Raw genomic sequence first — 11758 nt, forward strand, 5'->3', positions numbered from 1 at the left:
AAATTTATAGAACTAAGAAAGAGTAGAAACATTTAAAACTTTAAATTTTGTCCCAGAAGGAACTACAATGTTGAGGACAAGGGAGCTGTGATTTCAGAAGTCATTAGTGCCCTTATTAAGAAATCAAGAACTTTGTACAGACAAGAATAAAGATACCTTAAGGGCATCTCCAGCATGAATAAAACTTCACCCATATTGCAGGGTCAAAAGTATAAAGGTTTAAACCTTTCAATTGCAAAGAGACCCCTGGGAACTCCATTTAAGAAAGGCCCTTCCTGGAATTCATTTAATTGTATTCAGCCACAGGCATAGAGATGACTGTTGCAGTGGTCCAAGGGGACTGGTTGATGACAAGCTTTGTCCACATGGTGCTGGTTTTATCAGCGTGAAGATCAAAGCAGAAGGTTCTACCAAAGTTTTGTTTTTTTTCTTCTTTCTTTTTTTAGTACTGGAGATTGAACTCAGGACCCTGCACTTGACAAGCAAGCACTTAATCTACTGAGCTGTCTTCCCAGCCCTCCACCAAAGTTTAAATAAAAATCTAAAGAAGAGATAAATGCATGAAGCTGTGAGAATGAAGCCAAATAAACAAGGATGCACAGGAAGTTGGACATGTTAGAAATATCAAATGTCTGCTGAGGAAACCTGAAGGCAATAAGCAGAGTATCTAATTATGTTTAAATAAAGAATTTCACTGATCAGAGTAACAGAGCAAAAAGAGGGAGAAAAATGGACAAAGAATCTAGGAGGAAGAAACAAAAGGAAAGAAAGAATGGATTAACTAATCAGTTCTATCTAATTAATAAAATATAGTTCCATAGTTTATGCCTTAGATTTACACAAAATAGAAACAACATATCTTTAGTTAGTATCAGCAAATATATTTTTGCAGTCATATGTATGAAACAGCGTAAGTACATCTTAGATACTTACTTGAACTGATTTAATGAGTAAAAATTGTGATATTGTAAAAGTTGGGTTTATAATAAGCCAGAAGTGATATATACTCCTAAGAAATGAAAGAAGTCAAACAACTCTGTGCGAATTGATTAGAATGGTCAGCATAAAAATGAATTTCAGCTTTCTGAAATGTGCATCATATGGTACACATGCATTGTTATTATTCAGATTTAAAATTGCTCCAGAAATTTCTTGTATTCATAAGTGGAACTTTTGGCAGGTGATGGCCTGCCCACTGATGAGTTCATAGTTTTGTATTTTATACTGGAGAATGTTAAGGATAATGACATTTCTAAGAACTGTTTCATTTCATAGAAGAATAATACATCTAAAGAAACAAAAGTACTTTTCCTTTTTTCAATGAATCCGTCGTTACAGGATCTCACTACGCAGCTGGGAATAAGAGTGATCCTCTTATTTTGAGGTGGGACCTGGTTGAGATCAGGAGCATGACCTGAAAGGATGGATGCCTGTCCTGATCCCCCTTCTGTATTTCCTGGCTGCCACTGGGGAGCAGGTTTTCTTCCCTACATTTTTTACCATGTTCTTTCTGCCTTGAAGCCAATCATATAACAAATTCTTCAAAAGTGTGAATCAAATTGAACTTCTTTTCTTTTAGGCTGTGAGTATTGGGTATTGTGTCCAAGAGAAAAAAAAACTAAATAATAACTGCATTCATATATATATATATATATATATATATATATATATATATATATATATATATATATATATATATGAGTATATATATGTATATATACATTAATGTACACATGTATGTATGAATTTGTATTTATAGTTAAATATGCATACTTTTCCATCCTCTATGTGTTGCCTGTTCTAGAACAAAGATACTTCAGTATAGGACAACTTGTACTCTGGTCTTGTTTACAGTATCATTTAAAAAAAAAGTGAGGGTTTCGAATACCTGATTCTAGAGTAAGAGCAGAATCTAGAGAAGAAAATCCTGAGCTATATTCATGTGTTAAAAAGTAAGAAAGTACTAGGACAAAAGCACAAATAGATAGGTAGATAGACAGGTAGATGGGTAGGTAGATAGATAGATAGATAGATAGATAGATAGATAGATAGATAGATAGATAAATGAAATGTGTCATAGAGAAAATATAGCAAGCATAAAGTGCTAGACACAGAAGAATTTGATAATGAGAATAGACTGTAGTCAATATAAACAAAAGAAAAACAAACATGAGTCTATATTTACACAACCTATAGAAATTCATAAATGGGTTTTGTATTTTATACTGGAGAATGTTAAGGATAATGACATTTCCAAGAACTGTTTCATTTCACAGAAGAATAATACATCTAAAGAAACAAAAGTACTTTTCCTTTTTTCAATGAATACATTGTTACAGGATCTCACTACGCAGCTGGGAATAAGAGTGATCCTCCTATTTTGAGCATCCCCAGTTCTGGGATTACAGGCATGCACTATCATGCCTGGTCTACTCCTTTTTTCTTTTTTTTACTATCAGAATTTCTCTTGAGAAACTGAATTTGAAAAATTTGGTTTTAACCTCTGATTAAGGAATTATCTTGAGGCATTTTTATATTATTTTGTCTTCTGTAAGCAAATGTATTAAAGTAAATATTACAATATTTTCATAGGAAATATAATTGAAATTTACCATTTTTTTCTGTTTATTTTTATTTAGCATTTTTTGGATGGCTCAGCCCACCCCGAGGGTAGGGCTGCCAAAGCATGTGGTACCAGGGTTTGAACTGCAGTCCCCTGTGCCTGTGAAAACTTGCCTAAGCAGGTGCTTTAGACCTCTGAGATATCTTGCCAGCCACTTTTTTCTGTTTTTAATTCAACAGTTTTTTGCATTTATCACTTTTGTGCTTCCAGTTATTTCAGATTAAAAAGAATGACATTTTCCAGGGTCATTGCCAGAACAATCTTATGTATATAAATGTATTGTTTGCCCCTGTCATATTCCTAGCTTTTCCCCTTGCCCTCTCTTCATTGTTTAATACTTAAATTCTCTCTTTCCATTTGGTTGTGTTATAGTTTTCAATTTTTATTTCTTCTTTTAAGTTTTTACACTAGGGAAACTATACAATAATTACCCATGTGGGTCTGGTTTATTTCACTTATGAGTATATCTTCAAGCAACATTCACTTATATATGAAGGCTTTGAGTTTATCATTCTTTATAGCTGAGTTAATACTTCACTGTATAAAAACACAACATCTTTTTCATCCATTCCTCAGGTAATGGGCATTTTGGTTACTTCTAAGATTTGGCTATCACAAATTGCACTGCTATAAACATAAGCACATATATATCCCTATGAAATGATGTTTTCAGTTCTTTTAGGAAAATTCCAAGTAGGGCATTAATTGGTAGGATTCTTACCCTGAATAACTATATATGCTGATAACTGTGAGCTAACCACCTGCACTGAAGAAAGCAATGTGTAATATGAGGGCCGTGTGTGGAATGCCCGTCATTCTGGTCTTCTAAAAGCACACTGCTTCTAATGTCACATCAATTACTGCTATACTCTCTCTCAAGGAAACGTTTGTTTAAAAAATGTAATAAATGAAAATGACAAAAGACAAAAATGTCATAGGACTGTCCTGATACAATGATGTATGTGGTTAGAATTTTACATTTCTGTGTAAAAATTTGTAATTGTTTATGTCAATTTTTTAACAATTATTTTATTTATTTGTTTTTTTTCTCATTCTGTAGGGATGTAAAGTTTAGCATACCAATGATTGATGGAAAATACTTATTCCGTGTTATGTCTAAGGCATTTGCTATTCAGACAGATACTGACATTAAGCTCAACAGCCTTTGTCTGAGGATAATAAATTAAGCTTCTCTTTTGGAGGGTTAACAACTTAAGTTGGCAGACTAAAAAGTAGAGAAAAAGAAGGGCTACAAGGATAGTCAACATTTGGGCCCTAGCCATTCAAGGTTAGTGAGGACTCGAACATAGGAGAACCTGTACTACAACATCCTGTAACTCAGTGATGTTTCAAATTTTTGGATCAAAGAGATTATGGATCCACAAAGGAAAGGGATTGATAATGTAGAGTGTGCCAAAGGAGAGTCACATGGAGAGAAAACAGTCTCTCAGGCTTTCACAGAGAGCCAGTTGGTCAAGCAATGGCCATAACTCATCCACTTGGCTGACACTGACAAAAGATCTACAGATTGCTGTACAGGGTTTTTGGGTAAATCCTGAAGGGATTTGACTGACCTTGTCAGATACAAAAGTTACATTTCTTGTTATATAGGTCTTGCTTTAATTTGATCTTAACTATCCAGCAGAAAAGTATAAAAATGAGGTACAAAAAGTAAAGCCTTATTGATATGTTGAGCTGTAAAAAGCTCAAGTAAGCAACTTCTGATATTGCCTGTCATGTGGATACCCCACTACTATTATAGACTACTGGACTATATTGGATTATTTTGCTGAATTCAGGCACCAACAATATTTGAATGGCAATGGAACACCCATCTCTGGCAAAACTAAACAAAAAAGAGGGATATAAATATGAAGGACCATTTGTAGCATATATATATATAAAATAGCATAGATATACTGCTACTTTCTCTTAGTTCAATGAAAATAAAATGTTCAACTAATAGTGTTTAGACAAGATATCATATCTGCATCTTGTACTATGAACAACTACTATGCATACAACAATATGCAATGTTTTAACTATTGTAACTGTCCTACTAACCTGTTTTGAAACTGTCTCATTGCTATTTCTTTCTCAAAAAAATTAATGAAAAAAGAATGATATTTTTGCAATATGATACTGATGTTATTTGCCTGATAACATTAAGCTGTGTCAATTCTACATGTTGAATATTTTTTTCATAACAAATTTCTCAGTATAATTAAATAATTTCTAAGTTATGTTTTATGATTATGCAAAAGTATGGGATGAAACACACAGAGTTCCAATCTACTCCAATTTCATATAAGCTAGTATCTTACTTTTTATTCAGAAATTGGCTTCTTTTCAATGACCTATTGAATTTGATGTTGCTCATACAGACATAAAATGTATTATTTATTTTTTAGTTTTAAAGATGTTGATCTATATCCCAATTTCATAGAAGTATTAAATAATAACTCTGAATATTTTTCATGTTGTTGAAATGATTGTTTTATATAAGTGATCACTAAACTGAGTTGAAATATTAATGAAGTTTAATTTTCACTAGTACTTTTTTCTCGTTATGAAAGCCTAATTAACTGTTTTAGAATAAATAAATTGTCCAGATAGTCCAATCATTTATAATTTCAATGGACTGCCCACCTATGCTATATCAGCTCCACAATAAATATTCCCTTTCAAATTTTAAAGCCTAAAATTATTACCTCCCAGAAAGTGCCAATGAAATAAAAATAAAAATTCAATTATTTTAATGTTTTAAATGTTCCCCAATTATACCTAGGAATTAACAGTTGGCAAAATCAGGGACTTAGAATAAATGCATATGTAATATAGAAATTAAAGCCATAATTCCAAGTATGTTGTAGTTATAGAGGTTTGACAGAGAATCCTTGTAAAGTTATTTTACTGTGAAACAAAGAAATCGTGGAAATTCATTGAACTTTTTCCTGTTTATTTTTCCTTCAAATCCCTATGTTGAGACTTTAGCCCCTTATCTTTCTTTTAATACTATGGTCTTTCCAAGTTTGGTGCACAAGGGATTTTTAAAGAATTATATTAGTGAGCGATGTGATATAACAATCTTAGCGTTCTTATCTATGGTCATTACTTACACGTTTATTTTTCTCAAGAGTGTGATAAGAGTCATCGATTAATATGTGTTGTATCTAATATGTGAGTTTAGCAATACATAAGAATACCCTCTTGAGGGTCTGCGAGATAGATCAGAGGACTAAACTCTTGGGGTTCGATCCTTGGTACCCCGGGCATGCTGAGGCACTGATTAAATATGGGCGTGGTGTTGCTTTCCTGTAATTCCAGCTCTGGGGAGGCTGAAAACAGGAGGATGACCACAAGTCCGAGCTGCGTAGTGAGATCCTGAACAAAAACAAAACAACAACAAAAAATCCTATTGCTTCAAGAGAATACAAATCATAGATACTAACTGCCTCATTTGGTTCATTTGTAGGAAAAACTTGAAAATACAGTTAAGTAGTGGAAGACTTTGAGGACAGTGAGTTAATTTTAAAATTACTTATGAAAGACTCTATTAAAAATAATCATACTTAAACCAAAGCTACACTAATGAAAGGTTTTACAAGTTGGGAAAATGTCAAGTGCGAAGAGTCTTAATAATTTCCTCATATGTATGCAAAGTAACTAAGTTCTTAATCCTTTTAAAGAAAATGTCTTCTCGAATACTGTTCTGGGATCACACCGAGCGGAAGCGCTGATCCTGTGGTAAGAACGGGGCTCTGTCCTGCGCCTAGGTCCACCTCATAGGGCTGCTCTATACTGCGGGACACCGCCGTGCATGACCTGCTGGACACCTGCGCAGACAGCTCTGACCCTGCTGGTGACAGAGATGCGTTCATTTTATTCTCAGCATTGTAATAAACACGTTGGCATGAACACAAACTTTAGAGTTTATTCTTGGTAGACAATGACTGACAAAGGTCTTCCTTGCAATCATAGTTGTGTCAAATACCAGCACTACATGTTATGTATTTGGTAAAAGAGCTCAATAAATTGTTTTAATGCAGGTGGCTAGAAGCAGCATATTATTTTTCACATCTGACCATTATTTTCCAAATGAAATCACTATGATATATTGATTTAAAATGTTATAGTCAAAAATTCTTTTAGTTTTTTTCTTTTTTTTTTTTTACTTTCATGCATGATCTTTCTTGATCTATACAAAATAAAAAAGATCAAGTTTATGAGCATTGAGAGGTTTTACCATGTTCATTTTTCCATCGTTTATTCTTTTAACCCTTATATTCTTAACTGAATACACTCGGGTTTTTTGTGATAGAAGTGGCAAACACAGTACGTGTTTTTGGTCAGAGGTCTCGAGGGACTTTATTTATGGATAATTCATCGGTGCAACCAATAGTGAAAACTAGTGATCTTTCAAACATGGAAAGGCCCTACAATTTTCTTCTGGCATCGGAACAACTTTGATGTTTCTCTTTTATGGTTGAACCTATATGCACTTATAGAAGTGAACACAAAAAATAAGAAATAAAGATAGACGAATAAAACATTCAATTTTGTCTCTTATTTTTTTTAACAGTCCAGATTATTTACTTACTTATTTATTTATTGCAGAAGCAGGGATTGAACTCAGGCTCTTGTGCTTGTCAGGCAAGCACTTATTCTGCTGAACTATCTCCCCAGCCCAACATTCCAGATTTAGCTTTTCTGTAAACCCTTACGTATATCAGTAATTAAAATAAATGCATTTTTGTCAGGTTCAGAGGTGAAAGTGAACTATGACAGGGTTCACTTCTTCCTATTTGGAAAATACGAGTAAATAGATAATTTGTTCTCCATGCTTTAAACAACAGCACACTGAATTACATCATTTGAAAGAGGAAGCCGTATTTGGTACATCTGAGCATCCAACTCACATATTACTTTTTCCAAAAAAGTTTATCTGTCTTTAATACCAGTTCCTGCATTTTCTATTTATACTGCAAGGCATTTCAGTGAATTTTTGAGTATTATATTTTGTAAGTTATTTTATGCTTAGTTCATTGTTCCATTAATTCCATCTGGAAAGATGGTAGGAAAGGTTTTCTTCTAGGTCTATAGTGGTAGGTAGAAAACATGACAAATAGATCTATTTTAGAATACAAAACAATTTCTTTATGAAAGCATTGATTTTTAAAGATCATTTGATTTTACCTATTTAATTTTGTGAGAAATTTAAAATTCTAAAAAGTGATTTTAACTACATTTTAATCACATTTATACTCTGAATATGAACTCTAGAAAATATTAGTTATCACAGTTAACTAAGATTAGTAAAATTCTTCCTATGGGTTTATGGGTGGTTTGGGCCCAGAGAGTGCCGGATGCTGTAGCAAGTCCTAGCCAGGCCTTGCAGGCTGGTGTTACTGTGCTTCCCACTCAAGGTTATAGGGACAACCAGGCACATTTGCCTCATATGACTGGTTTCCTCCTTAGAAAATCTTACGCTACTCAGCATGATTCTTTTAGGACTCTTAAGAAAATCTAAAATAAGCAATATGTGAAGCCTACTGTGACTTCAGTCACATGGTCATCTACACTGCTATCATTGGAGTATGAAGACATGGTCACTATGAGGTCACAGCAAAGATGTGTGTGAAACAAGAGTGAACAATCAGGGCCAATCATTTGTTAGTGATTGTATATACATCTAATAAAAATCAACACCTCATTATGAAACTCAATTTTTCATTAACTGGAATGTTCAACAGATATGATTAGAATTTGCCTCTTAGGATATAAAACATCTATTGCATGATACTGGTGAAACAGATAAAACTTATCTTTGTATTAACTTCACATAAATATTAAAATGAAATTTCATATCACAAACCCTTCAGGGTTTTAAGATACTAATAATATTGTTTCCAAAATACTACCAGTATTTTAAAGCATATTATGTGCTAAGAATTTTTAAGCACATTATTATGAACTTTATTTCATAAAGATGGCATGAATATCTATGGTCATTCCTATTTTATGGAGGAGAAAATTTAGGTGTAGCATAAGTAAAATTTCCAGAGACAAAGATTTGATTTATATTTGTTGATTCCAAACTCATGAAACATACATTCTTATAAATATTAATTTGTCTACATATGTGTGCTCTGATTTTTATATACTTCTAAATGAATGTCAAATACAAAAATTGATTTGACATAGAAATGTGCCTGTGAAACTCAAAGAAGAGATATTTTGAGGAAAGTAGGATATATTTTGAAATATTTAGTCTAAGGAAAGTACAATTAAAAATTCTAAAACAATTTTTTTTTTTTTTTTTTTTGCAGAACCGGGGATTGAACTCAGGCCCTTGTGCTTGCCAGGGAAGCGCTTATTCCACTGAGCCATATCACCGGCCCCTCTATAACAGTTTTATTCCAGGGTGAAAAATCAATTTTGTCTACCCACAAACATTCATCTGATATCTTTTTTTTCTGTTTAAGCATTTATTAAAAGGGAATCCAAATAACATAAATTTATGACAATAGTTTACATGTGTAAAGTGTCTTTATTTGTTCACAAGATAAAAGTTCATGCCAATGTCAATTTACATATTTCTCAATACTATACTGATTTAATATTGAATTTTAACAAAAAGACACATTTTGTTTTCTGTAGCTAATTTATTAGTAAATTAGCAGTAATAGAGCACTGGTAAAAATTAAATAATAAGCATAAGAACATGTAAAAATTCTATTGCATTTTGATACCCACAGTGGGCACAGCAACATCTCATAGTAATATTCAGAATTTATGCAGAAGTAAAGAAAAACAGAGCCATTGTTTTCCATTGTTCTGTGCATTCATTAATGAAAACACTTTAATTCAAATCATAAGTGAATGAGTGACATGGGTGAGCTAATAGACACATCTATCATATCACCATGAACAACTTTCTATAACAAGCATTTGTAACAATTGTATATGGGGTGAATTTTGGTGTGGCATTCCTTTTTAAATTTAGAAGTTTCCATGTCGTCAGATTTGTCACGAAAATCTTTACTGTCCTAAAGTCTCTTCCAAAACTGTAATAAAAGTTCTGTTCCAAATTTATCTTTGCCATGACAAGTCCTATTCTGGGGATTTGCCTAATCTTAGAGTACTGTCGTGACTTTTCCGAGTGGAGCTGTGCCTTTAATTTACAGAATGGTGTGTCAATGACTAGATTTTCAAAAGTGACTTGTAGTTTAAAGCACCAATAGAATGGGCTAACTTTTCCAGGTATATGAAATCTTTTAAATTTCCCAACTACAGAAGTGGAAATTTAAAACTAGAAAATTGGATCTGAGAATTAGGAAGAGCAAGAAGGTCTGAGAAGGGTCCTGGGGCAGTCATCTCTCCCTGACACACCGAGATAAGCAGCTATGCAGGTACCAAATTATCTTCACAAGAATGAAGGAACAAGACATGAGAGTATGGTTCCAGCTTTTATTATTACAAAGATAAAAATACAGAAGATGGCACAAAGAAAAGAGTAGCCTCAGCACCTCTTCCCCAATTCTAAGTATACATCCTGCAGAGAAAAACTTCCTGCCTAAGTGAAAGTGAAGAAATTCAGCACAATCATCAACCTTGAACAGTAGTACTAGACCTGCCACAGTGACACCAGTGCCTAACAGACCCTTGTCACCCCTATGGGCAGGCCACGATCTGTCTTTCTGAGCTGCTGAAACTGCATTAACCAGACAGCAAAGAGATTGCCTCTACTATCCCTCCGGCAGTGTTGGGTGGTAGGGCGGGGTGGAAAATCCCCTACCATTAAGGATAGAAGAACCTAAAATTCAGCATAGATTTGTTTTTTTCCAGACCTCAGTGCTGGGCTGCCATGGTAAGAATCTGCTCAGAGTAGGAAACAGAATCCCTCTGTACAGGCCAGAACTCAGGTGGATGCTCCAGAGGTGCACGGACATCAGACAAAGGCTGGCTCCCCACAGCACACTCCTGTTTCAGCCTGCATCACGGCCAGCAGTGGAGTGGACTTAGAGACCTCCTTCTCACCCAGATTTGTAGACCTGTGAGACTCAGGTGAAGATGTGCCGAACAGGAAGTACTTTCACACTCTTGGTGGGAATGTAAGTTGAACATTGGAAAGGAAAACATCATATAAATATTTCTTGAGAATTTATTAAATATGATATCATGATACAACATTCCCACTCCTTTGTATATACCTAAAGGGGATGAAGAAACACATGCTGAGGAGACATCTGAAGTTGCAATAATTCAGCAGTGTTCATAATATCCAAGAAGCAGAAACTGAAGCATTCATTAATTGATGAACAGATAAAGAAAGGTGGTACATAAGCACCAAATAATTCTATTCTGCCATAAATGAATGCAATTCTCTCATTTGCAGCAATGTAGACGCAACTGGAGGTCACGATGTTAAACGAAGTAAGTCAAGCAAAGAAAGACAAGTATGCATGATCTCATTCATATGTAATCTAAAAAAAATTGACATTAACAGTAAAAATGTGGTTTCCAAGGGCTATAAGAGTAGGCAGGAGACAGGGGAAGGTAGATCAGGGTGTGTACTTCGAGTTAGGAGCAGGAAATATTGGTGTGCTAGTGTCCATGATGGTGACCAGAGACAACAATAATGAAATGTACATTTCCAAAAGCTAGGAGAATTTATATTGCAAGTTTTTACCATAAAGATATAATAATAATAATAATAATAATATAATGTAATGCAATATAACATAACATATTAATATATAATATAATATAATGATAATCTAATAAATATAATAATAATATAATGATTTGAGGCTATGCATATGTTTACACAATGTATAAATATGCATCAGGTTATTCTATTCATGTCCATAATTTTTATATTTCTACAGTTTCTATCAAGACATTGTTTCTTTTTTTTCTTTTTTTTAAATTTTTTTTGGTGGAACCAGGGATTGAACTCAGTTCCTTGTGTTTGCCAGTCAAGCGCTTTTCCTACTGAGCCATCTCCCCGGCCCCTAAGACATTGTTTCTAAATATAGTATACCTAAATATGTTAAAATTGATTTACAAGTATGCTAACAACTTTCCTGAATCCCTCTTTAAAATACTTCTTCTAGTCTACAAATAAAATCT

Source organism: Octodon degus, unplaced genomic scaffold (genome assembly GCF_000260255.1).
Source record: "Octodon degus isolate 3935 unplaced genomic scaffold, OctDeg1.0 scaffold00383, whole genome shotgun sequence".
In the NCBI taxonomy this organism is placed as follows: domain Eukaryota; kingdom Metazoa; phylum Chordata; class Mammalia; order Rodentia; family Octodontidae; genus Octodon; species Octodon degus.